Raw genomic sequence first — 27,790 nt, forward strand, 5'->3', positions numbered from 1 at the left:
ATTAATAATCGTAGAAACAATTTTTTAACCACATTTAACCATGTCTACTGTATTTTTTTATTATTGTGTATGTAGTATTTTGTTGTAAGTCATGAATTGAGTGTTTTTAATTAACTGTAAATAATTTTTATCCAGTAATTAGGGTTAGGGCCAAATCAAAAAATATTTAATTATGAATTATGAACCCAATTAATTAGGGTTAAGGCCAGAACATCAAGTGGTTAGGGTTTGTCACGTGGGTTGGGGCTAAAGTAAGGAATAGGGTTGGGGCCAGATTAAGGTTAATTAGGTTAGGGTTAGGGCCAGATTAATGGAGTGGTTAGGGTTAGGGCCAGAATATGGGTTGGGGCTCATTTTTTAAGGGTTTTGGTTAATTAGGTTAGGGTTAGGGCCAGATTAATGGAGTGGTTAGGGTTAGGGCCAGAATATGGGTTGGGGCTCATTTTTTAAGGGTTTTGGGACAAATTAGTATTCAAGTGGGTGGGATTAGGGCCAAATTGGTTAGGGTTAGGATTCAGTGTTTGGGTGGGGCTTAATTTACCTTCAGATTTCAATTGCTTTTAATATTTAATCCATGAGGTTGTTTGGTATCTAGCCAATAGATCCAACGCCTTTCTAATTTCTTTCTCTCTACTTCCGTCCAGGAAGAGTTGCTTTGGATTCCCGACACTCTGACTGATTGTAAGCCATGCAAAACAAAATGGTGAACTAACGGAATGTGAACATTCTTTTGGTTTCTCACATTAAATCTATGTTGGGTCATTCTAAGAAGGATTGAATTTTTGGTTTGTCCAATGTATTGCTTACCGCATCTCGCACAAAATATGAGATAAATGCAATTGGTTGTGTGCGGTGAAAAAACTTGTTTGATTTCAAAAATAGTCTTTTTCACCCTATTTCGCACAAATTTGAGTCTCACAAACATTCCCGAAAGGGTATTCCTTTTCTGAAATGCTTGTACAGATGGTAATCTTGCTCTTACCAGAATGTCTTTCAAATTTTGATGTCTCCTATATGCCGAAATAACCGAATAATCCTGTAATAGACCCGAATTTTTGATGATCAATTGGTAATTGTTCTTAAATTTGTGATGAAACCTTCCAGTCATAGTTGCAAAATCAGTGACTAATGGAATAATGTTCTTCTGTTCTCTTTGTTCAGAGACCTGGAAGGTTTTAAGACATTCTCTCAAAAAGGGCCTTGAGTAACCCCTGCTCCTTAGAGCCCTGAAGAGAATGGTTACAGCTTCCCGAAAGTCCTTGTCCTTCGTGCAAATCCTTTTAAATCTCATTAATTGTGACTTCACTAATCCTCTATAGATGTGTTTCGGATGGAAACTGTTTTTAAATAATAATGCATGTGTATCAGTGTCTTTAAAATAAACTTTGATGTCCAATTTCTGGTCCGAATTGAAGGATTCCCCTTTATACACCGTCGTATCCAGAAAATGGATAGATCTTTCACCTATTTCGTACTTTACCCGAATTGACGGATCATGGGCATCTAAAATTTGGATAAAATCTGCAAAATCCTCCTTTGAATAAGTCCAAATTCCAAAGATATCATCGAGATATCTGAGATAATGGAGAGGTTTCTTATGGCACTTGTCTAGGGCTTTCCCCTCCCAGTCCGCCATAAAGATGTTTGCGTAGGCCGGGGCAAAAGTTTTGCCCATGGCCGTGCCTTTAATTTGTAAGAAATACTCCCCATTAAACTCAAAATCGTTTTTGGTCAAATTGATTTCTAGAAGCTGTAACAATTCCGTGTCCGGTCTGTCCGGATCTGGATACTCCAAGAACACATTTTCGACAGTAGACAGTCCTGACCTGATGTCTATATTCGTGTATAGACTGTCTATGTCTATGGTGAAAAAGAAGGACTCCACTGGAATTTTTAATCCATGAATTATGCTGATGAAATGATATGTGTCTTTGAGGTATGCCGGATGCTTCATCGACAGTGGAGTCAAAAAGTAATCAATAAATTTGGCGGTCTGATATGTCTCGCTTCCGCAATCAGAGACGATGGGTCTACCCGGAGGAATTTCGAAGGGCACTGTCCACTTTATTGGATCCTTATGAATCTTGGGCAGGATGTAAAATCGACGTGGCCGGGGTTCACAATCACCCTTCAAATATTGTCGTTGTCTGTCATTAATGTATTTTTTATCGTACAAATCATCAATTATCCTATGAACTTCAGGAACAGTTTTTAAATAAATTGGTTCTTTTAATTTGGTGTAATATATTTTATCACTTAATTGGCGATCGACTTCCCTTATGTACTGATCCCGATCGAGGATCACCACCACACTGCCCTTATCCGCGGGTTTGATCACTATGTGCGTATTTTTCATCAATTGTTGTAATGCGTCTTGTTCTTCTGGTAACAAATTCGGTTTCTCTGTATAGTTTTTAAAGTGTTTATTAAAATCCTTTTGATCTTTTTTAACCAAGAAATTGATTTCTGGCGGCAGCTTCTCTGCAGGTGGTGTCCAATGAGATTTAGCCATGGGAAATGAGACCTTATGCTGTTTTGTCGAATTCCTGAAGTATGCAGCCAATTTGAGTCTCCGGTGGTAATTTTGCATGTCAAATTCAAATTTAGTTCTCTGATTCCAATTAAAGTCCATCGTCGGAACAAAGGTCAACCCCCTGTTTAGGAGAGACTTTTGCGTGTCCGACAAGGTAAAGTTTTTGGCTAAGACCATTACATTTTGGGAGAGAAGGGGCATTACTCCCTCATTCCCGTCCTGTAAGGGGCTTAACGGGGGTTCAAGTTTAAATAAGTCGCCCAATGGTCCAACATTGCCCGGCCCGTATCCCTAGTCCAGTGCACACAATCACTTTCGGTGCGGAAGTGGTTGTAGTCCAAGGCTGGAATGAATGGCATATTCCGTTCAATGTGTCCATTCAAGATCCGGAGATTGGTCCGCTCCTCACTGGACAAGAGAGTGGAGAAGTTGATGACCGGAACCCATATCTCAGAGTAAGGGAACTTCCGTTTGGCTGCCCTTACTGCCGCCTGCATCTGTTTGATGGCAGTCTGTTTCGGTTTCTGCAACCTACAGTTGATCCCAAATGCGAGGACCACCTTTTCCACTGTCACTTGGGATGTTGCGGCCGAGATAAAGGCTTGTGCGTGTCTGAAATTACCCCCAGGATAACTATCTACCTGAAGGTCACGGATTGTGAATGGGGGAATCCGGGCGAGGTTCGAATCCCCTACAATCAACCATTTTTTGTTTACACTCAAGGTCCAGTCGACCATTTTCCTATCAGTGTTAATGTGTCGCGTGACTTTGTTTTTGAACTGCAGTGGGGTACTCGTCACCTCCCCTGAGCCATCTTCTATTCTATCAAACAATGGACTCCACTCCAGGTCAGGTGAATCCTGGTGCGCAGTGGGGTCCAGGTGCACCATCGCCGACACTTGAATGCTATCTCGGTTTCCCGGTTGGGGACGTGTGCCAGCGACAGCGGGGACCAATGGAGGAGTGCCGCCTAGCCTATTGCCCTCCTCCCCATCCAGGGGCTCAAACTGTGGCAATGGACGTTGTGCACAAGTGGCACCCAGTCCGTCTATCTCCCCCTCCATGTTCACTATGTCAAAGTCAAAACTGTCGTCCTGTACCACTACCCCCCGACGGGCCCTCCTCCCCTGTCTTTCGGGCCTGGGGTCGCTATGTTCCATGAGTGGGGCAGCCTGAACACTTGGTTCAGCCTGTCCATCTTGGGGGGGCTCTGGTGTCCCCTCAGACACATCACCAGTCATAGTTGCCACTGTCCGGTTTTTCTGGACATGTGGGGCATCGATGGTGACAAAGTTAGCCCGTGGAGGACGCACTTGTGGTCGTTTCTGTGGGCGTGCCCGTTGTGGTGGTTCATGTACGTCTTCTGACCGTTGTTCCGTGTCCAGGGGAACTGGTGTTGGTTGCGTTTCGAGGTCCATTTCCACCTCGGTACATGTTGCGACCAATGCCTCCGCATGGTCGATCACCTCCTGGGTGATTCGGGGCAAGTTTTTCTTTGCCCATCTGGTGGCCACCTCAAAGGCCGTTTGCCAGTCAGATGGCAGAGTCCCACTGAGTTCTGACAAAACGTCTTCCAATATGGTTGTGTAATGATCCTCAAGAATGATGAGTGTGGTATGTCCCCAATTCCTGGCATTGCCGTCAATCAAGTCCCTTGTTGTTCGATTGGGGCATGCAGGCTTAATCATGGTGGACAGGGTCTCGACCATGCGAGAGATCATGACAGGTTCAGGTTTCCCTGGTTCCTGGGAAACGTTCTGTAAATGGTGGACCACTTTGATGACCGAATGAAGTTGTCTGACCAACTTGGCAAATTTTGGGTCCGTGGGTTGCCGTTGACGGCCTTGGTTCAAGCGCTGAGGTCCGGCAACTGAACCAAAAATTCCGTGTCGGGTCACTGAAGCGTAGGACCGTGATTGAGGTCCCAGATATCTAGCTGAGGTACCGAAGGGAGGCGCAGGCCGGTTAGGATGAGTGTTTGGGCCCCTCCTCCAATTGGAGGCGGGCGGTGCACGGGCCATCCCTCGGTAAGGGGCCTGGACCTTGGATTGTCCACGGCGTCCGCCATGGCGCACCAGGGTCCAGTCAGAAGTCCATCCAACCATGGTGAGTTGGACGGAGGCGAGTGTTTTTTTTAATTGGTTTTTCTACCAAAGTTTAAATTAAATTTTTAAAGTAAATTTTTAAAGCTTTAACTTAAATATGTAATTTTTAACTTAAATTTTTAAAGAAATAAAATAAAAAAATGAATTGGTTTTGAAAAAAACCTTTTAGTTATTAAAGAAAAAAGAAATCAAATTTTAGTAGGCCAAATAAATGAATTTGTGTGCCTATGTGGCAACGTTTCGACCTGTGAAGGTCTTCTTCAGGCCAGGCACACAGAAAAACAAATGAAAAACAGGCTTGCTCTCAGAGGTCTGCTCTGTCCGATGGCTTGGAATGAAATGAGCAGCGAGTGCCTTCCCCTTCTATTTATACCCTCCCACTTTTTTTCAGTTTGAATTTAGTTTTAGAAAGCCAAATTAGTGTTTTTACCCTTTCGCTTTTAATTTTTCGAATAGAATTTTTACAAATGTATTTTTTAATCACTCCTCACTGGCAAAAACATATTTTTAGAAAGATTTTAACTTTTTAACCATGTAAATAATTAATAATCGTAGAAACAATTTTTTAACCACATTTAACCATGTCTACTGTATTTTTTTATTATTGTGTATGTAGTATTTTGTTGTAAGTCATGAATTGAGTGTTTTTAATTAACTGTAAATAATTTTTATCCAGTAATTAGGGTTAGGGCCAAATCAAAAAATATTTAATTATGAATTATGAACCCAATTAATTAGGGTTAAGGCCAGAACATCAAGTGGTTAGGGTTTGTCACGTGGGTTGGGGCTAAAGTAAGGAATAGGGTTGGGGCCAGATTAAGGTTAATTAGGTTAGGGTTAGGGCCAGATTAATGGAGTGGTTAGGGTTAGGGCCAGAATATGGGTTGGGGCTCATTTTTTAAGGGTTTTGGTTAATTAGGTTAGGGTTAGGGCCAGATTAATGGAGTGGTTAGGGTTAGGGCCAGAATATGGGTTGGGGCTCATTTTTTAAGGGTTTTGGGACAAATTAGTATTCAAGTGGGTTAGGGTTAGGGTTAGGGTTAGGACATTGGTTATGGCTCCGTCCCCCCTGGGGGGGACCGAAGAATGCACGGTCCTTCCCTCCTGGGCCCCTCCCTCCCCGGTTCCATAAAAACCAGTCCTGGTCTCGAGATTGGGGTCGATAAGTGTCGGGCCGCATACGGGAGCGACCCCTCCTCCCATAGCGGACCTGCTGCCACCCTTCATCAGCCATGATGGAGGGCCAAACAAAGTTTTTTCAATATTTTTTTGTTGTTTTTTGTGTTTTTTTAATGTTTTTTAAGTTTTTTATTTTTTAGAAAAATCAAAAAAGAGAGAATGAAACTCTTAAAAACTAAAAATGCCCTGGAAAGGGTTCAAGAAACTAAAAATACCCTGAAAAGGGCTCAAAAAAAACTAATCGTGTGCCACTGTGGCGACGTTTCGACCAAATGTGGTCTTCTTCAGGCCTGGGCACACTCAAAACTAACTGAAATACGTCTGCTGCAGAAAAAGCGACTGTCTTCGTCGAAGGGCAGCGAAAGAATGAGCCTGGCCTGCAGGCTCATCCCTTAAATAAGCTCTGGCTCCAAAAGAAAAAGAAAAAGAAAAAGAAAAAGAAAACCCCACAGTACAAATGATTTTAAACGTTTTTAAACCTTACCCACAGGATTTTAATGAATTAAACCTACACCATATGAACTGATATGAACTAAATGGTGCGCATATATATAAAATAAAATTACTATTTACACACAAGTTTTTAAACCCAATATTTACACATTCATGACAAGTATTTATTTATTTATTTATGTATTGTGTTACATATTTTTTTACATATATTTTTTTACCACTGTATTTAACAAAATAGTGGGGATGGGGGAAAGGGGGAGGGGGATGGGACTAGGGTTAGGAATAGGAGTAGGAGTAGGGAAGGGAATTAGGGTTAGGATATAGGACAGGGGTTGGGACGATAGGTTAGGGTTAGGGCTAGGAGTGGGAGGTGGTTAGGGTTAGGGTAAGGAAACAGGATAGGGGATAGGGTTAGGGTGTGGGGAAAGAATAGGCCCGGCTATGCCGGAACCTAGGTGCACGGTCCATCCATGGGACTGGTATTGGTGCCCCCTGATCAAAAAATTACCCTAAGCGGGTGTAGTGCACTGTGGTGGGCCATTCGCGACGTTTCGGCTTCTCTTGAGCCTTCCTCAGGCTGGCCCACCCGCTTTTGTGTTCTGTTTCGCCACTCTTGGCCTTTTATACTTTTCTTTTTCCTTTCTGTTTTTCTTAACTTTTTCTGTTTCTTAGTTTTTTCTTTACTCTCAGTTTTTTCTGCTTTAGCTCTCCCTTTTTCAAACTTTTTCTGTTCTTTGTTCTTTCTGTTTTTCTTTATCTTTCTCTTTGTATTTCTGTTTGTGCTTTATTCTTTCTTTTGTTCTTTATTCTTTCTGTTTTTCTTTATCTTTCTCTTTGTATTTCTGTTTGTGCTTTATTCTTTCTTTTGTTCTTTATTCTTTCTGTTTTTCTTTATCTTTCTCTTTGTATTTCTGTTGTTCTTTAGTTTTTCTCTTGTTCTTTATTCTTTTTCTTGCTCTTTATTCTTTCTCTTTATTTTTCTGATGTTCTTTTCTTTATTCTTATTTCTTTAAATGGCACCCCCTTCCTTTTAGACATCCCGTCCTGTGTTCTGTATTTTTCTGTTATGGCACCCCCTTCCTGTAAATCCTTTCCTTGTGTACTGTTTTTTCTGACTTTCTTGTCTTATGTTCTCTTTATTTAGGCTTTTAAGTGTCCCTTAGGGTTAGGGCTAGAAGGGGAGGGGGGAGGGGGGCAATGGGGTTAGGGTAAGGACAGGGTAGTGGGTGGGGGGCTCCCCACAATGAGGGAGAGAGGCAATGGGCAGGGGCACCACCAATCCCAGGAGGCACAGGCTGGTTAGGGTGTGGGGAAAGAATAGGCCCGGCTATGCCGGAACCTAGGTGCACGGTCCATCCATGGGACTGGTATTGGTGCCCCCTGATCAAAAAATTACCCTAAGCGGGTGTAGTGCACTGTGGTGGGCCATTCGCGACGTTTCGGCTTCTCTTGAGCCTTCCTCAGGCTGGCCCACCCGCTTTTGTGTTCTGTTTCGCCACTCTTGGCCTTTTATACTTTTCTTTTTCCTTTCTGTTTTTCTTAACTTTTTCTGTTTCTTAGTTTTTTCTTTACTCTCAGTTTTTTCTGCTTTAGCTCTCCCTTTTTCAAACTTTTTCTGTTCTTTGTTCTTTCTGTTTTTCTTTATCTTTCTCTTTGTATTTCTGTTTGTGCTTTATTCTTTCTTTTGTTCTTTATTCTTTCTGTTTTTCTTTATCTTTCTCTTTGTATTTCTGTTTGTGCTTTATTCTTTCTTTTGTTCTTTATTCTTTCTGTTTTTCTTTATCTTTCTCTTTGTATTTCTGTTGTTCTTTAGTTTTTCTCTTGTTCTTTATTCTTTTTCTTGCTCTTTATTCTTTCTCTTTATTTTTCTGATGTTCTTTTCTTTATTCTTATTTCTTTAAATGGCACCCCCTTCCTTTTAGACATCCCGTCCTGTGTTCTGTATTTTTCTGTTATGGCACCCCCTTCCTGTAAATCCTTTCCTTGTGTACTGTTTTTTCTGACTTTCTTGTCTTATGTTCTCTTTATTTAGGCTTTTAAGTGTCCCTTAGGGTTAGGGCTAGAAGGGGAGGGGGGAGGGGGGCAATGGGGTTAGGGTAAGGACAGGGTAGTGGGTGGGGGGCTCCCCACAATGAGGGAGAGAGGCAATGGGCAGGGGCACCACCAATCCCAGGAGGCACAGGCTGGTTAGGGTGTGGGGAAAGAATAGGCCCGGCTATGCCGGAACCTAGGTGCACGGTCCATCCATGGGACTGGTATTGGTGCCCCCTGATCAAAAAATTACCCTAAGCGGGTGTAGTGCACTGTGGTGGGCCATTCGCGACGTTTCGGCTTCTCTTGAGCCTTCCTCAGGCTGGCCCACCCGCTTTTGTGTTCTGTTTCGCCACTCTTGGCCTTTTATACTTTTCTTTTTCCTTTCTGTTTTTCTTAACTTTTTCTGTTTCTTAGTTTTTTCTTTACTCTCAGTTTTTTCTGCTTTAGCTCTCCCTTTTTCAAACTTTTTCTGTTCTTTGTTCTTTCTGTTTTTCTTTATCTTTCTCTTTGTATTTCTGTTTGTGCTTTATTCTTTCTTTTGTTCTTTATTCTTTCTGTTTTTCTTTATCTTTCTCTTTGTATTTCTGTTTGTGCTTTATTCTTTCTTTTGTTCTTTATTCTTTCTGTTTTTCTTTATCTTTCTCTTTGTATTTCTGTTGTTCTTTAGTTTTTCTCTTGTTCTTTATTCTTTTTCTTGCTCTTTATTCTTTCTCTTTATTTTTCTGATGTTCTTTTCTTTATTCTTATTTCTTTAAATGGCACCCCCTTCCTTTTAGACATCCCGTCCTGTGTTCTGTATTTTTCTGTTATGGCACCCCCTTCCTGTAAATCCTTTCCTTGTGTACTGTTTTTTCTGACTTTCTTGTCTTATGTTCTCTTTATTTAGGCTTTTAAGTGTCCCTTAGGGTTAGGGCTAGAAGGGGAGGGGGGAGGGGGGCAATGGGGTTAGGGTAAGGACAGGGTAGTGGGTGGGGGGCTCCCCACAATGAGGGAGAGAGGCAATGGGCAGGGGCACCACCAATCCCAGGAGGCACAGGCTGGTTAGGGTGTGGGGAAAGAATAGGCCCGGCTATGCCGGAACCTAGGTGCACGGTCCATCCATGGGACTGGTATTGGTGCCCCCTGATCAAAAAATTACCCTAAGCGGGTGTAGTGCACTGTGGTGGGCCATTCGCGACGTTTCGGCTTCTCTTGAGCCTTCCTCAGGCTGGCCCACCCGCTTTTGTGTTCTGTTTCGCCACTCTTGGCCTTTTATACTTTTCTTTTTCCTTTCTGTTTTTCTTAACTTTTTCTGTTTCTTAGTTTTTTCTTTACTCTCAGTTTTTTCTGCTTTAGCTCTCCCTTTTTCAAACTTTTTCTGTTCTTTGTTCTTTCTGTTTTTCTTTATCTTTCTCTTTGTATTTCTGTTTGTGCTTTATTCTTTCTTTTGTTCTTTATTCTTTCTGTTTTTCTTTATCTTTCTCTTTGTATTTCTGTTTGTGCTTTATTCTTTCTTTTGTTCTTTATTCTTTCTGTTTTTCTTTATCTTTCTCTTTGTATTTCTGTTGTTCTTTAGTTTTTCTCTTGTTCTTTATTCTTTTTCTTGCTCTTTATTCTTTCTCTTTATTTTTCTGATGTTCTTTTCTTTATTCTTATTTCTTTAAATGGCACCCCCTTCCTTTTAGACATCCCGTCCTGTGTTCTGTATTTTTCTGTTATGGCACCCCCTTCCTGTAAATCCTTTCCTTGTGTACTGTTTTTTCTGACTTTCTTGTCTTATGTTCTCTTTATTTAGGCTTTTAAGTGTCCCTTAGGGTTAGGGCTAGAAGGGGAGGGGGGAGGGGGGCAATGGGGTTAGGGTAAGGACAGGGTAGTGGGTGGGGGGCTCCCCACAATGAGGGAGAGAGGCAATGGGCAGGGGCACCACCAATCCCAGGAGGCACAGGCTGGTTAGGGTGTGGGGAAAGAATAGGCCCGGCTATGCCGGAACCTAGGTGCACGGTCCATCCATGGGACTGGTATTGGTGCCCCCTGATCAAAAAATTACCCTAAGCGGGTGTAGTGCACTGTGGTGGGCCATTCGCGACGTTTCGGCTTCTCTTGAGCCTTCCTCAGGCTGGCCCACCCGCTTTTGTGTTCTGTTTCGCCACTCTTGGCCTTTTATACTTTTCTTTTTCCTTTCTGTTTTTCTTAACTTTTTCTGTTTCTTAGTTTTTTCTTTACTCTCAGTTTTTTCTGCTTTAGCTCTCCCTTTTTCAAACTTTTTCTGTTCTTTGTTCTTTCTGTTTTTCTTTATCTTTCTCTTTGTATTTCTGTTTGTGCTTTATTCTTTCTTTTGTTCTTTATTCTTTCTGTTTTTCTTTATCTTTCTCTTTGTATTTCTGTTTGTGCTTTATTCTTTCTTTTGTTCTTTATTCTTTCTGTTTTTCTTTATCTTTCTCTTTGTATTTCTGTTGTTCTTTAGTTTTTCTCTTGTTCTTTATTCTTTTTCTTGCTCTTTATTCTTTCTCTTTATTTTTCTGATGTTCTTTTCTTTATTCTTATTTCTTTAAATGGCACCCCCTTCCTTTTAGACATCCCGTCCTGTGTTCTGTATTTTTCTGTTATGGCACCCCCTTCCTGTAAATCCTTTCCTTGTGTACTGTTTTTTCTGACTTTCTTGTCTTATGTTCTCTTTATTTAGGCTTTTAAGTGTCCCTTAGGGTTAGGGCTAGAAGGGGAGGGGGGAGGGGGGCAATGGGGTTAGGGTAAGGACAGGGTAGTGGGTGGGGGGCTCCCCACAATGAGGGAGAGAGGCAATGGGCAGGGGCACCACCAATCCCAGGAGGCACAGGCTGGTTAGGGTGTGGGGAAAGAATAGGCCCGGCTATGCCGGAACCTAGGTGCACGGTCCATCCATGGGACTGGTATTGGTGCCCCCTGATCAAAAAATTACCCTAAGCGGGTGTAGTGCACTGTGGTGGGCCATTCGCGACGTTTCGGCTTCTCTTGAGCCTTCCTCAGGCTGGCCCACCCGCTTTTGTGTTCTGTTTCGCCACTCTTGGCCTTTTATACTTTTCTTTTTCCTTTCTGTTTTTCTTAACTTTTTCTGTTTCTTAGTTTTTTCTTTACTCTCAGTTTTTTCTGCTTTAGCTCTCCCTTTTTCAAACTTTTTCTGTTCTTTGTTCTTTCTGTTTTTCTTTATCTTTCTCTTTGTATTTCTGTTTGTGCTTTATTCTTTCTTTTGTTCTTTATTCTTTCTGTTTTTCTTTATCTTTCTCTTTGTATTTCTGTTTGTGCTTTATTCTTTCTTTTGTTCTTTATTCTTTCTGTTTTTCTTTATCTTTCTCTTTGTATTTCTGTTGTTCTTTAGTTTTTCTCTTGTTCTTTATTCTTTTTCTTGCTCTTTATTCTTTCTCTTTATTTTTCTGATGTTCTTTTCTTTATTCTTATTTCTTTAAATGGCACCCCCTTCCTTTTAGACATCCCGTCCTGTGTTCTGTATTTTTCTGTTATGGCACCCCCTTCCTGTAAATCCTTTCCTTGTGTACTGTTTTTTCTGACTTTCTTGTCTTATGTTCTCTTTATTTAGGCTTTTAAGTGTCCCTTAGGGTTAGGGCTAGAAGGGGAGGGGGGAGGGGGGCAATGGGGTTAGGGTAAGGACAGGGTAGTGGGTGGGGGGCTCCCCACAATGAGGGAGAGAGGCAATGGGCAGGGGCACCACCAATCCCAGGAGGCACAGGCTGGTTAGGGTGTGGGGAAAGAATAGGCCCGGCTATGCCGGAACCTAGGTGCACGGTCCATCCATGGGACTGGTATTGGTGCCCCCTGATCAAAAAATTACCCTAAGCGGGTGTAGTGCACTGTGGTGGGCCATTCGCGACGTTTCGGCTTCTCTTGAGCCTTCCTCAGGCTGGCCCACCCGCTTTTGTGTTCTGTTTCGCCACTCTTGGCCTTTTATACTTTTCTTTTTCCTTTCTGTTTTTCTTAACTTTTTCTGTTTCTTAGTTTTTTCTTTACTCTCAGTTTTTTCTGCTTTAGCTCTCCCTTTTTCAAACTTTTTCTGTTCTTTGTTCTTTCTGTTTTTCTTTATCTTTCTCTTTGTATTTCTGTTTGTGCTTTATTCTTTCTTTTGTTCTTTATTCTTTCTGTTTTTCTTTATCTTTCTCTTTGTATTTCTGTTTGTGCTTTATTCTTTCTTTTGTTCTTTATTCTTTCTGTTTTTCTTTATCTTTCTCTTTGTATTTCTGTTGTTCTTTAGTTTTTCTCTTGTTCTTTATTCTTTTTCTTGCTCTTTATTCTTTCTCTTTATTTTTCTGATGTTCTTTTCTTTATTCTTATTTCTTTAAATGGCACCCCCTTCCTTTTAGACATCCCGTCCTGTGTTCTGTATTTTTCTGTTATGGCACCCCCTTCCTGTAAATCCTTTCCTTGTGTACTGTTTTTTCTGACTTTCTTGTCTTATGTTCTCTTTATTTAGGCTTTTAAGTGTCCCTTAGGGTTAGGGCTAGAAGGGGAGGGGGGAGGGGGGCAATGGGGTTAGGGTAAGGACAGGGTAGTGGGTGGGGGGCTCCCCACAATGAGGGAGAGAGGCAATGGGCAGGGGCACCACCAATCCCAGGAGGCACAGGCTGGTTAGGGTGTGGGGAAAGAATAGGCCCGGCTATGCCGGAACCTAGGTGCACGGTCCATCCATGGGACTGGTATTGGTGCCCCCTGATCAAAAAATTACCCTAAGCGGGTGTAGTGCACTGTGGTGGGCCATTCGCGACGTTTCGGCTTCTCTTGAGCCTTCCTCAGGCTGGCCCACCCGCTTTTGTGTTCTGTTTCGCCACTCTTGGCCTTTTATACTTTTCTTTTTCCTTTCTGTTTTTCTTAACTTTTTCTGTTTCTTAGTTTTTTCTTTACTCTCAGTTTTTTCTGCTTTAGCTCTCCCTTTTTCAAACTTTTTCTGTTCTTTGTTCTTTCTGTTTTTCTTTATCTTTCTCTTTGTATTTCTGTTTGTGCTTTATTCTTTCTTTTGTTCTTTATTCTTTCTGTTTTTCTTTATCTTTCTCTTTGTATTTCTGTTTGTGCTTTATTCTTTCTTTTGTTCTTTATTCTTTCTGTTTTTCTTTATCTTTCTCTTTGTATTTCTGTTGTTCTTTAGTTTTTCTCTTGTTCTTTATTCTTTTTCTTGCTCTTTATTCTTTCTCTTTATTTTTCTGATGTTCTTTTCTTTATTCTTATTTCTTTAAATGGCACCCCCTTCCTTTTAGACATCCCGTCCTGTGTTCTGTATTTTTCTGTTATGGCACCCCCTTCCTGTAAATCCTTTCCTTGTGTACTGTTTTTTCTGACTTTCTTGTCTTATGTTCTCTTTATTTAGGCTTTTAAGTGTCCCTTAGGGTTAGGGCTAGAAGGGGAGGGGGGAGGGGGGCAATGGGGTTAGGGTAAGGACAGGGTAGTGGGTGGGGGGCTCCCCACAATGAGGGAGAGAGGCAATGGGCAGGGGCACCACCAATCCCAGGAGGCACAGGCTGGTTAGGGTGTGGGGAAAGAATAGGCCCGGCTATGCCGGAACCTAGGTGCACGGTCCATCCATGGGACTGGTATTGGTGCCCCCTGATCAAAAAATTACCCTAAGCGGGTGTAGTGCACTGTGGTGGGCCATTCGCGACGTTTCGGCTTCTCTTGAGCCTTCCTCAGGCTGGCCCACCCGCTTTTGTGTTCTGTTTCGCCACTCTTGGCCTTTTATACTTTTCTTTTTCCTTTCTGTTTTTCTTAACTTTTTCTGTTTCTTAGTTTTTTCTTTACTCTCAGTTTTTTCTGCTTTAGCTCTCCCTTTTTCAAACTTTTTCTGTTCTTTGTTCTTTCTGTTTTTCTTTATCTTTCTCTTTGTATTTCTGTTTGTGCTTTATTCTTTCTTTTGTTCTTTATTCTTTCTGTTTTTCTTTATCTTTCTCTTTGTATTTCTGTTTGTGCTTTATTCTTTCTTTTGTTCTTTATTCTTTCTGTTTTTCTTTATCTTTCTCTTTGTATTTCTGTTGTTCTTTAGTTTTTCTCTTGTTCTTTATTCTTTTTCTTGCTCTTTATTCTTTCTCTTTATTTTTCTGATGTTCTTTTCTTTATTCTTATTTCTTTAAATGGCACCCCCTTCCTTTTAGACATCCCGTCCTGTGTTCTGTATTTTTCTGTTATGGCACCCCCTTCCTGTAAATCCTTTCCTTGTGTACTGTTTTTTCTGACTTTCTTGTCTTATGTTCTCTTTATTTAGGCTTTTAAGTGTCCCTTAGGGTTAGGGCTAGAAGGGGAGGGGGGAGGGGGGCAATGGGGTTAGGGTAAGGACAGGGTAGTGGGTGGGGGGCTCCCCACAATGAGGGAGAGAGGCAATGGGCAGGGGCACCACCAATCCCAGGAGGCACAGGCTGGTTAGGGTGTGGGGAAAGAATAGGCCCGGCTATGCCGGAACCTAGGTGCACGGTCCATCCATGGGACTGGTATTGGTGCCCCCTGATCAAAAAATTACCCTAAGCGGGTGTAGTGCACTGTGGTGGGCCATTCGCGACGTTTCGGCTTCTCTTGAGCCTTCCTCAGGCTGGCCCACCCGCTTTTGTGTTCTGTTTCGCCACTCTTGGCCTTTTATACTTTTCTTTTTCCTTTCTGTTTTTCTTAACTTTTTCTGTTTCTTAGTTTTTTCTTTACTCTCAGTTTTTTCTGCTTTAGCTCTCCCTTTTTCAAACTTTTTCTGTTCTTTGTTCTTTCTGTTTTTCTTTATCTTTCTCTTTGTATTTCTGTTTGTGCTTTATTCTTTCTTTTGTTCTTTATTCTTTCTGTTTTTCTTTATCTTTCTCTTTGTATTTCTGTTTGTGCTTTATTCTTTCTTTTGTTCTTTATTCTTTCTGTTTTTCTTTATCTTTCTCTTTGTATTTCTGTTGTTCTTTAGTTTTTCTCTTGTTCTTTATTCTTTTTCTTGCTCTTTATTCTTTCTCTTTATTTTTCTGATGTTCTTTTCTTTATTCTTATTTCTTTAAATGGCACCCCCTTCCTTTTAGACATCCCGTCCTGTGTTCTGTATTTTTCTGTTATGGCACCCCCTTCCTGTAAATCCTTTCCTTGTGTACTGTTTTTTCTGACTTTCTTGTCTTATGTTCTCTTTATTTAGGCTTTTAAGTGTCCCTTAGGGTTAGGGCTAGAAGGGGAGGGGGGAGGGGGGCAATGGGGTTAGGGTAAGGACAGGGTAGTGGGTGGGGGGCTCCCCACAATGAGGGAGAGAGGCAATGGGCAGGGGCACCACCAATCCCAGGAGGCACAGGCTGGTTAGGGTGTGGGGAAAGAATAGGCCCGGCTATGCCGGAACCTAGGTGCACGGTCCATCCATGGGACTGGTATTGGTGCCCCCTGATCAAAAAATTACCCTAAGCGGGTGTAGTGCACTGTGGTGGGCCATTCGCGACGTTTCGGCTTCTCTTGAGCCTTCCTCAGGCTGGCCCACCCGCTTTTGTGTTCTGTTTCGCCACTCTTGGCCTTTTATACTTTTCTTTTTCCTTTCTGTTTTTCTTAACTTTTTCTGTTTCTTAGTTTTTTCTTTACTCTCAGTTTTTTCTGCTTTAGCTCTCCCTTTTTCAAACTTTTTCTGTTCTTTGTTCTTTCTGTTTTTCTTTATCTTTCTCTTTGTATTTCTGTTTGTGCTTTATTCTTTCTTTTGTTCTTTATTCTTTCTGTTTTTCTTTATCTTTCTCTTTGTATTTCTGTTTGTGCTTTATTCTTTCTTTTGTTCTTTATTCTTTCTGTTTTTCTTTATCTTTCTCTTTGTATTTCTGTTGTTCTTTAGTTTTTCTCTTGTTCTTTATTCTTTTTCTTGCTCTTTATTCTTTCTCTTTATTTTTCTGATGTTCTTTTCTTTATTCTTATTTCTTTAAATGGCACCCCCTTCCTTTTAGACATCCCGTCCTGTGTTCTGTATTTTTCTGTTATGGCACCCCCTTCCTGTAAATCCTTTCCTTGTGTACTGTTTTTTCTGACTTTCTTGTCTTATGTTCTCTTTATTTAGGCTTTTAAGTGTCCCTTAGGGTTAGGGCTAGAAGGGGAGGGGGGAGGGGGGCAATGGGGTTAGGGTAAGGACAGGGTAGTGGGTGGGGGGCTCCCCACAATGAGGGAGAGAGGCAATGGGCAGGGGCACCACCAATCCCAGGAGGCACAGGCTGGTTAGGGTGTGGGGAAAGAATAGGCCCGGCTATGCCGGAACCTAGGTGCACGGTCCATCCATGGGACTGGTATTGGTGCCCCCTGATCAAAAAATTACCCTAAGCGGGTGTAGTGCACTGTGGTGGGCCATTCGCGACGTTTCGGCTTCTCTTGAGCCTTCCTCAGGCTGGCCCACCCGCTTTTGTGTTCTGTTTCGCCACTCTTGGCCTTTTATACTTTTCTTTTTCCTTTCTGTTTTTCTTAACTTTTTCTGTTTCTTAGTTTTTTCTTTACTCTCAGTTTTTTCTGCTTTAGCTCTCCCTTTTTCAAACTTTTTCTGTTCTTTGTTCTTTCTGTTTTTCTTTATCTTTCTCTTTGTATTTCTGTTTGTGCTTTATTCTTTCTTTTGTTCTTTATTCTTTCTGTTTTTCTTTATCTTTCTCTTTGTATTTCTGTTTGTGCTTTATTCTTTCTTTTGTTCTTTATTCTTTCTGTTTTTCTTTATCTTTCTCTTTGTATTTCTGTTGTTCTTTAGTTTTTCTCTTGTTCTTTATTCTTTTTCTTGCTCTTTATTCTTTCTCTTTATTTTTCTGATGTTCTTTTCTTTATTCTTATTTCTTTAAATGGCACCCCCTTCCTTTTAGACATCCCGTCCTGTGTTCTGTATTTTTCTGTTATGGCACCCCCTTCCTGTAAATCCTTTCCTTGTGTACTGTTTTTTCTGACTTTCTTGTCTTATGTTCTCTTTATTTAGGCTTTTAAGTGTCCCTTAGGGTTAGGGCTAGAAGGGGAGGGGGGAGGGGGGCAATGGGGTTAGGGTAAGGACAGGGTAGTGGGTGGGGGGCTCCCCACAATGAGGGAGAGAGGCAATGGGCAGGGGCACCACCAATCCCAGGAGGCACAGGCTGGTTAGGGTGTGGGGAAAGAATAGGCCCGGCTATGCCGGAACCTAGGTGCACGGTCCATCCATGGGACTGGTATTGGTGCCCCCTGATCAAAAAATTACCCTAAGCGGGTGTAGTGCACTGTGGTGGGCCATTCGCGACGTTTCGGCTTCTCTTGAGCCTTCCTCAGGCTGGCCCACCCGCTTTTGTGTTCTGTTTCGCCACTCTTGGCCTTTTATACTTTTCTTTTTCCTTTCTGTTTTTCTTAACTTTTTCTGTTTCTTAGTTTTTTCTTTACTCTCAGTTTTTTCTGCTTTAGCTCTCCCTTTTTCAAACTTTTTCTGTTCTTTGTTCTTTCTGTTTTTCTTTATCTTTCTCTTTGTATTTCTGTTTGTGCTTTATTCTTTCTTTTGTTCTTTATTCTTTCTGTTTTTCTTTATCTTTCTCTTTGTATTTCTGTTTGTGCTTTATTCTTTCTTTTGTTCTTTATTCTTTCTGTTTTTCTTTATCTTTCTCTTTGTATTTCTGTTGTTCTTTAGTTTTTCTCTTGTTCTTTATTCTTTTTCTTGCTCTTTATTCTTTCTCTTTATTTTTCTGATGTTCTTTTCTTTATTCTTATTTCTTTAAATGGCACCCCCTTCCTTTTAGACATCCCGTCCTGTGTTCTGTATTTTTCTGTTATGGCACCCCCTTCCTGTAAATCCTTTCCTTGTGTACTGTTTTTTCTGACTTTCTTGTCTTATGTTCTCTTTATTTAGGCTTTTAAGTGTCCCTTAGGGTTAGGGCTAGAAGGGGAGGGGGGAGGGGGGCAATGGGGTTAGGGTAAGGACAGGGTAGTGGGTGGGGGGCTCCCCACAATGAGGGAGAGAGGCAATGGGCAGGGGCACCACCAATCCCAGGAGGCACAGGCTGGTTAGGGTGTGGGGAAAGAATAGGCCCGGCTATGCCGGAACCTAGGTGCACGGTCCATCCATGGGACTGGTATTGGTGCCCCCTGATCAAAAAATTACCCTAAGCGGGTGTAGTGCACTGTGGTGGGCCATTCGCGACGTTTCGGCTTCTCTTGAGCCTTCCTCAGGCTGGCCCACCCGCTTTTGTGTTCTGTTTCGCCACTCTTGGCCTTTTATACTTTTCTTTTTCCTTTCTGTTTTTCTTAACTTTTTCTGTTTCTTAGTTTTTTCTTTACTCTCAGTTTTTTCTGCTTTAGCTCTCCCTTTTTCAAACTTTTTCTGTTCTTTGTTCTTTCTGTTTTTCTTTATCTTTCTCTTTGTATTTCTGTTTGTGCTTTATTCTTTCTTTTGTTCTTTATTCTTTCTGTTTTTCTTTATCTTTCTCTTTGTATTTCTGTTTGTGCTTTATTCTTTCTTTTGTTCTTTATTCTTTCTGTTTTTCTTTATCTTTCTCTTTGTATTTCTGTTGGTCTTTAGTTTTTCTCTTGTTCTTTATTCTTTTTCTTGCTCTTTATTCTTTCTCTTTATTTTTCTGATGTTCTTTTCTTTATTCTTATTTCTTTAAATGGCACCCCCTTCCTTTTAGACATCCCGTCCTGTGTTCTGTATTTTTCTGTTATGGCACCCCCTTCCTGTAAATCCTTTCCTTGTGTACTGTTTTTTCTGACTTTCTTGTCTTATGTTCTCTTTATTTAGGCTTTTAAGTGTCCCTTAGGGTTAGGGCTAGAAGGGGAGGGGGGAGGGGGGCAATGGGGTTAGGGTAAGGACAGGGTAGTGGGTGGGGGGCTCCCCACAATGAGGGAGAGAGGCAATGGGCAGGGGCACCACCAATCCCAGGAGGCACAGGCTGGTTAGGGTGTGGGGAAAGAATAGGCCCGGCTATGCCGGAACCTAGGTGCACGGTCCATCCATGGGACTGGTATTGGTGCCCCCTGATCAAAAAATTACCCTAAGCGGGTGTAGTGCACTGTGGTGGGCCATTCGCGACGTTTCGGCTTCTCTTGAGCCTTCCTCAGGCTGGCCCACCCGCTTTTGTGTTCTGTTTCGCCACTCTTGGCCTTTTATACTTTTCTTTTTCCTTTCTGTTTTTCTTAACTTTTTCTGTTTCTTAGTTTTTTCTTTACTCTCAGTTTTTTCTGCTTTAGCTCTCCCTTTTTCAAACTTTTTCTGTTCTTTGTTCTTTCTGTTTTTCTTTATCTTTCTCTTTGTATTTCTGTTTGTGCTTTATTCTTTCTTTTGTTCTTTATTCTTTCTGTTTTTCTTTATCTTTCTCTTTGTATTTCTGTTTGTGCTTTATTCTTTCTTTTGTTCTTTATTCTTTCTGTTTTTCTTTATCTTTCTCTTTGTATTTCTGTTGTTCTTTAGTTTTTCTCTTGTTCTTTATTCTTTTTCTTGCTCTTTATTCTTTCTCTTTATTTTTCTGATGTTCTTTTCTTTATTCTTATTTCTTTAAATGGCACCCCCTTCCTTTTAGACATCCCGTCCTGTGTTCTGTATTTTTCTGTTATGGCACCCCCTTCCTGTAAATCCTTTCCTTGTGTACTGTTTTTTCTGACTTTCTTGTCTTATGTTCTCTTTATTTAGGCTTTTAAGTGTCCCTTAGGGTTAGGGCTAGAAGGGGAGGGGGGAGGGGGGCAATGGGGTTAGGGTAAGGACAGGGTAGTGGGTGGGGGGCTCCCCACAATGAGGGAGAGAGGCAATGGGCAGGGGCACCACCAATCCCAGGAGGCACAGGCTGGTTAGGGTGTGGGGAAAGAATAGGCCCGGCTATGCCGGAACCTAGGTGCACGGTCCATCCATGGGACTGGTATTGGTGCCCCCTGATCAAAAAATTACCCTAAGCGGGTGTAGTGCACTGTGGTGGGCCATTCGCGACGTTTCGGCTTCTCTTGAGCCTTCCTCAGGCTGGCCCACCCGCTTTTGTGTTCTGTTTCGCCACTCTTGGCCTTTTATACTTTTCTTTTTCCTTTCTGTTTTTCTTAACTTTTTCTGTTTCTTAGTTTTTTCTTTACTCTCAGTTTTTTCTGCTTTAGCTCTCCCTTTTTCAAACTTTTTCTGTTCTTTGTTCTTTCTGTTTTTCTTTATCTTTCTCTTTGTATTTCTGTTTGTGCTTTATTCTTTCTTTTGTTCTTTATTCTTTCTGTTTTTCTTTATCTTTCTCTTTGTATTTCTGTTTGTGCTTTATTCTTTCTTTTGTTCTTTATTCTTTCTGTTTTTCTTTATCTTTCTCTTTGTATTTCTGTTGTTCTTTAGTTTTTCTCTTGTTCTTTATTCTTTTTCTTGCTCTTTATTCTTTCTCTTTATTTTTCTGATGTTCTTTTCTTTATTCTTATTTCTTTAAATGGCACCCCCTTCCTTTTAGACATCCCGTCCTGTGTTCTGTATTTTTCTGTTATGGCACCCCCTTCCTGTAAATCCTTTCCTTGTGTACTGTTTTTTCTGACTTTCTTGTCTTATGTTCTCTTTATTTAGGCTTTTAAGTGTCCCTTAGGGTTAGGGCTAGAAGGGGAGGGGGGAGGGGGGCAATGGGGTTAGGGTAAGGACAGGGTAGTGGGTGGGGGGCTCCCCACAATGAGGGAGAGAGGCAATGGGCAGGGGCACCACCAATCCCAGGAGGCACAGGCTGGTTAGGGTGTGGGGAAAGAATAGGCCCGGCTATGCCGGAACCTAGGTGCACGGTCCATCCATGGGACTGGTATTGGTGCCCCCTGATCAAAAAATTACCCTAAGCGGGTGTAGTGCACTGTGGTGGGCCATTCGCGACGTTTCGGCTTCTCTTGAGCCTTCCTCAGGCTGGCCCACCCGCTTTTGTGTTCTGTTTCGCCACTCTTGGCCTTTTATACTTTTCTTTTTCCTTTCTGTTTTTCTTAACTTTTTCTGTTTCTTAGTTTTTTCTTTACTCTCAGTTTTTTCTGCTTTAGCTCTCCCTTTTTCAAACTTTTTCTGTTCTTTGTTCTTTCTGTTTTTCTTTATCTTTCTCTTTGTATTTCTGTTTGTGCTTTATTCTTTCTTTTGTTCTTTATTCTTTCTGTTTTTCTTTATCTTTCTCTTTGTATTTCTGTTTGTGCTTTATTCTTTCTTTTGTTCTTTATTCTTTCTGTTTTTCTTTATCTTTCTCTTTGTATTTCTGTTGTTCTTTAGTTTTTCTCTTGTTCTTTATTCTTTTTCTTGCTCTTTATTCTTTCTCTTTATTTTTCTGATGTTCTTTTCTTTATTCTTATTTCTTTAAATGGCACCCCCTTCCTTTTAGACATCCCGTCCTGTGTTCTGTATTTTTCTGTTATGGCACCCCCTTCCTGTAAATCCTTTCCTTGTGTACTGTTTTTTCTGACTTTCTTGTCTTATGTTCTCTTTATTTAGGCTTTTAAGTGTCCCTTAGGGTTAGGGCTAGAAGGGGAGGGGGGAGGGGGGCAATGGGGTTAGGGTAAGGACAGGGTAGTGGGTGGGGGGCTCCCCACAATGAGGGAGAGAGGCAATGGGCAGGGGCACCACCAATCCCAGGAGGCACAGGCTGGTTAGGGTGTGGGGAAAGAATAGGCCCGGCTATGCCGGAACCTAGGTGCACGGTCCATCCATGGGACTGGTATTGGTGCCCCCTGATCAAAAAATTACCCTAAGCGGGTGTAGTGCACTGTGGTGGGCCATTCGCGACGTTTCGGCTTCTCTTGAGCCTTCCTCAGGCTGGCCCACCCGCTTTTGTGTTCTGTTTCGCCACTCTTGGCCTTTTATACTTTTCTTTTTCCTTTCTGTTTTTCTTAACTTTTTCTGTTTCTTAGTTTTTTCTTTACTCTCAGTTTTTTCTGCTTTAGCTCTCCCTTTTTCAAACTTTTTCTGTTCTTTGTTCTTTCTGTTTTTCTTTATCTTTCTCTTTGTATTTCTGTTTGTGCTTTATTCTTTCTTTTGTTCTTTATTCTTTCTGTTTTTCTTTATCTTTCTCTTTGTATTTCTGTTTGTGCTTTATTCTTTCTTTTGTTCTTTATTCTTTCTGTTTTTCTTTATCTTTCTCTTTGTATTTCTGTTGTTCTTTAGTTTTTCTCTTGTTCTTTATTCTTTTTCTTGCTCTTTATTCTTTCTCTTTATTTTTCTGATGTTCTTTTCTTTATTCTTATTTCTTTAAATGGCACCCCCTTCCTTTTAGACATCCCGTCCTGTGTTCTGTATTTTTCTGTTATGGCACCCCCTTCCTGTAAATCCTTTCCTTGTGTACTGTTTTTTCTGACTTTCTTGTCTTATGTTCTCTTTATTTAGGCTTTTAAGTGTCCCTTAGGGTTAGGGCTAGAAGGGGAGGGGGGAGGGGGGCAATGGGGTTAGGGTAAGGACAGGGTAGTGGGTGGGGGGCTCCCCACAATGAGGGAGAGAGGCAATGGGCAGGGGCACCACCAATCCCAGGAGGCACAGGCTGGTTAGGGTGTGGGGAAAGAATAGGCCCGGCTATGCCGGAACCTAGGTGCACGGTCCATCCATGGGACTGGTATTGGTGCCCCCTGATCAAAAAATTACCCTAAGCGGGTGTAGTGCACTGTGGTGGGCCATTCGCGACGTTTCGGCTTCTCTTGAGCCTTCCTCAGGCTGGCCCACCCGCTTTTGTGTTCTGTTTCGCCACTCTTGGCCTTTTATACTTTTCTTTTTCCTTTCTGTTTTTCTTAACTTTTTCTGTTTCTTAGTTTTTTCTTTACTCTCAGTTTTTTCTGCTTTAGCTCTCCCTTTTTCAAACTTTTTCTGTTCTTTGTTCTTTCTGTTTTTCTTTATCTTTCTCTTTGTATTTCTGTCTGTGCTTTATTCTTTCTTTTGTTCTTTATTCTTTCTGTTTTTCTTTATCTTTCTCTTTGTATTTCTGTTTGTGCTTTATTCTTTCTTTTGTTCTTTATTCTTTCTGTTTTTCTTTATCTTTCTCTTTGTATTTCTGTTGTTCTTTAGTTTTTCTCTTGTTCTTTATTCTTTTTCTTGCTCTTTATTCTTTCTCTTTATTTTTCTGATGTTCTTTTCTTTATTCTTATTTCTTTAAATGGCACCCCCTTCCTTTTAGACATCCCGTCCTGTGTTCTGTATTTTTCTGTTATGGCACCCCCTTCCTGTAAATCCTTTCCTTGTGTACTGTTTTTTCTGACTTTCTTGTCTTATGTTCTCTTTATTTAGGCTTTTAAGTGTCCCTTAGGGTTAGGGCTAGAAGGGGAGGGGGGAGGGGGGCAATGGGGTTAGGGTAAGGACAGGGTAGTGGGTGGGGGGCTCCCCACAATGAGGGAGAGAGGCAATGGGCAGGGGCACCACCAATCCCAGGAGGCACAGGCTGGTTAGGGTGTGGGGAAAGAATAGGCCCGGCTATGCCGGAACCTAGGTGCACGGTCCATCCATGGGACTGGTATTGGTGCCCCCTGATCAAAAAATTACCCTAAGCGGGTGTAGTGCACTGTGGTGGGCCATTCGCGACGTTTCGGCTTCTCTTGAGCCTTCCTCAGGCTGGCCCACCCGCTTTTGTGTTCTGTTTCGCCACTCTTGGCCTTTTATACTTTTCTTTTTCCTTTCTGTTTTTCTTAACTTTTTCTGTTTCTTAGTTTTTTCTTTACTCTCAGTTTTTTCTGCTTTAGCTCTCCCTTTTTCAAACTTTTTCTGTTCTTTGTTCTTTCTGTTTTTCTTTATCTTTCTCTTTGTATTTCTGTTTGTGCTTTATTCTTTCTTTTGTTCTTTATTCTTTCTGTTTTTCTTTATCTTTCTCTTTGTATTTCTGTTTGTGCTTTATTCTTTCTTTTGTTCTTTATTCTTTCTGTTTTTCTTTATCTTTCTCTTTGTATTTCTGTTGTTCTTTAGTTTTTCTCTTGTTCTTTATTCTTTTTCTTGCTCTTTATTCTTTCTCTTTATTTTTCTGATGTTCTTTTCTTTATTCTTATTTCTTTAAATGACACCCCCTTCCTTTTAGACATCCCGTCCTGTGTTCTGTATTTTTCTGTTATGGCACCCCCTTCCTGTAAATCCTTTCCTTGTGTACTGTTTTTTCTGACTTTCTTGTCTTATGTTCTCTTTATTTAGGCTTTTAAGTGTCCCTTAGGGTTAGGGCTAGAAGGGGAGGGGGGAGGGGGGCAATGGGGTTAGGGTAAGGACAGGGTAGTGGGTGGGGGGCTCCCCACAATGAGGGAGAGAGGCAATGGGCAGGGGCACCACCAATCCCAGGAGGCACAGGCTGGTTAGGGTGTGGGGAAAGAATAGGCCCGGCTATGCCGGAACCTAGGTGCACGGTCCATCCATGGGACTGGTATTGGTGCCCCCTGATCAAAAAATTACCCTAAGCGGGTGTAGTGCACTGTGGTGGGCCATTCGCGACGTTTCGGCTTCTCTTGAGCCTTCCTCAGGCTGGCCCACCCGCTTTTGTGTTCTGTTTCGCCACTCTTGGCCTTTTATACTTTTCTTTTTCCTTTCTGTTTTTCTTAACTTTTTCTGTTTCTTAGTTTTTTCTTTACTCTCAGTTTTTTCTGCTTTAGCTCTCCCTTTTTCAAACTTTTTCTGTTCTTTGTTCTTTCTGTTTTTCTTTATCTTTCTCTTTGTATTTCTGTTTGTGCTTTATTCTTTCTTTTGTTCTTTATTCTTTCTGTTTTTCTTTATCTTTCTCTTTGTATTTCTGTTTGTGCTTTATTCTTTCTTTTGTTCTTTATTCTTTCTGTTTTTCTTTATCTTTCTCTTTGTATTTCTGTTGTTCTTTAGTTTTTCTCTTGTTCTTTATTCTTTTTCTTGCTCTTTATTCTTTCTCTTTATTTTTCTGATGTTCTTTTCTTTATTCTTATTTCTTTAAATGACACCCCCTTCCTTTTAGACATCCCGTCCTGTGTTCTGTATTTTTCTGTTATGGCACCCCCTTCCTGTAAATCCTTTCCTTGTGTACTGTTTTTTCTGACTTTCTTGTCTTATGTTCTCTTTATTTAGGCTTTTAAGTGTCCCTTAGGGTTAGGGCTAGAAGGGGAGGGGGGAGGGGGGCAATGGGGTTAGGGTAAGGACAGGGTAGTGGGTGGGGGGCTCCCCACAATGAGGGAGAGAGGCAATGGGCAGGGGCACCACCAATCCCAGGAGGCACAGGCTGGTTAGGGTGTGGGGAAAGAATAGGCCCGGCTATGCCGGAACCTAGGTGCACGGTCCATCCATGGGACTGGTATTGGTGCCCCCTGATCAAAAAATTACCCTAAGCGGGTGTAGTGCACTGTGGTGGGCCATTCGCGACGTTTCGGCTTCTCTTGAGCCTTCCTCAGGCTGGCCCACCCGCTTTTGTGTTCTGTTTCGCCACTCTTGGCCTTTTATACTTTTCTTTTTCCTTTCTGTTTTTCTTAACTTTTTCTGTTTCTTAGTTTTTTCTTTACTCTCAGTTTTTTCTGCTTTAGCTCTCCCTTTTTCAAACTTTTTCTGTTCTTTGTTCTTTCTGTTTTTCTTTATCTTTCTCTTTGTATTTCTGTTTGTGCTTTATTCTTTCTTTTGTTCTTTATTCTTTCTGTTTTTCTTTATCTTTCTCTTTGTATTTCTGTTTGTGCTTTATTCTTTCTTTTGTTCTTTATTCTTTCTGTTTTTCTTTATCTTTCTCTTTGTATTTCTGTTGTTCTTTAGTTTTTCTCTTGTTCTTTATTCTTTTTCTTGCTCTTTATTCTTTCTCTTTATTTTTCTGATGTTCTTTTCTTTATTCTTATTTCTTTAAATGACACCCCCTTCCTTTTAGACATCCCGTCCTGTGTTCTGTATTTTTCTGTTATGGCACCCCCTTCCTGTAAATCCTTTCCTTGTGTACTGTTTTTTCTGACTTTCTTGTCTTATGTTCTCTTTATTTAGGCTTTTAAGTGTCCCTTAGGGTTAGGGCTAGAAGGGGAGGGGGGAGGGGGGCAATGGGGTTAGGGTAAGGACAGGGTAGTGGGTGGGGGGCTCCCCACAATGAGGGAGAGAGGCAATGGGCAGGGGCACCACCAATCCCAGGAGGCACAGGCTGGTTAGGGTGTGGGGAAAGAATAGGCCCGGCTATGCCGGAACCTAGGTGCACGGTCCATCCATGGGACTGGTATTGGTGCCCCCTGATCAAAAAATTACCCTAAGCGGGTGTAGTGCACTGTGGTGGGCCATTCGCGACGTTTCGGCTTCTCTTGAGCCTTCCTCAGGCTGGCCCACCCGCTTTTGTGTTCTGTTTCGCCACTCTTGGCCTTTTATACTTTTCTTTTTCCTTTCTGTTTTTCTTAACTTTTTCTGTTTCTTAGTTTTTTCTTTACTCTCAGTTTTTTCTGCTTTAGCTCTCCCTTTTTCAAACTTTTTCTGTTCTTTGTTCTTTCTGTTTTTCTTTATCTTTCTCTTTGTATTTCTGTTTGTGCTTTATTCTTTCTTTTGTTCTTTATTCTTTCTGTTTTTCTTTATCTTTCTCTTTGTATTTCTGTTTGTGCTTTATTCTTTCTTTTGTTCTTTATTCTTTCTGTTTTTCTTTATCTTTCTCTTTGTATTTCTGTTGTTCTTTAGTTTTTCTCTTGTTCTTTATTCTTTTTCTTGCTCTTTATTCTTTCTCTTTATTTTTCTGATGTTCTTTTCTTTATTCTTATTTCTTTAAATGACACCCCCTTCCTTTTAGACATCCCGTCCTGTGTTCTGTATTTTTCTGTTATGGCACCCCCTTCCTGTAAATCCTTTCCTTGTGTACTGTTTTTTCTGACTTTCTTGTCTTATGTTCTCTTTATTTAGGCTTTTAAGTGTCCCTTAGGGTTAGGGCTAGAAGGGGAGGGGGGAGGGGGGCAATGGGGTTAGGGTAAGGACAGGGTAGTGGGTGGGGGGCTCCCCACAATGAGGGAGAGAGGCAATGGGCAGGGGCACCACCAATCCCAGGAGGCACAGGCTGGTTAGGGTGTGGGGAAAGAATAGGCCCGGCTATGCCGGAACCTAGGTGCACGGTCCATCCATGGGACTGGTATTGGTGCCCCCTGATCAAAAAATTACCCTAAGCGGGTGTAGTGCACTGTGGTGGGCCATTCGCGACGTTTCGGCTTCTCTTGAGCCTTCCTCAGGCTGGCCCACCCGCTTTTGTGTTCTGTTTCGCCACTCTTGGCCTTTTATACTTTTCTTTTTCCTTTCTGTTTTTCTTAACTTTTTCTGTTTCTTAGTTTTTTCTTTACTCTCAGTTTTTTCTGCTTTAGCTCTCCCTTTTTCAAACTTTTTCTGTTCTTTGTTCTTTCTGTTTTTCTTTATCTTTCTCTTTGTATTTCTGTTTGTGCTTTATTCTTTCTTTTGTTCTTTATTCTTTCTGTTTTTCTTTATCTTTCTCTTTGTATTTCTGTTTGTGCTTTATTCTTTCTTTTGTTCTTTATTCTTTCTGTTTTTCTTTATCTTTCTCTTTGTATTTCTGTTGTTCTTTAGTTTTTCTCTTGTTCTTTATTCTTTTTCTTGCTCTTTATTCTTTCTCTTTATTTTTCTGATGTTCTTTTCTTTATTCTTATTTCTTTAAATGACACCCCCTTCCTTTTAGACATCCCGTCCTGTGTTCTGTATTTTTCTGTTATGGCACCCCCTTCCTGTAAATCCTTTCCT

This window comes from Copadichromis virginalis, linkage group LG7 (genome assembly GCF_057382275.1).
Source record: "Copadichromis virginalis isolate Kocher_CV1m ecotype Utaka linkage group LG7, C_Virginalis_male_GT1.1, whole genome shotgun sequence".
In the NCBI taxonomy this organism is placed as follows: domain Eukaryota; kingdom Metazoa; phylum Chordata; class Actinopteri; order Cichliformes; family Cichlidae; genus Copadichromis; species Copadichromis virginalis.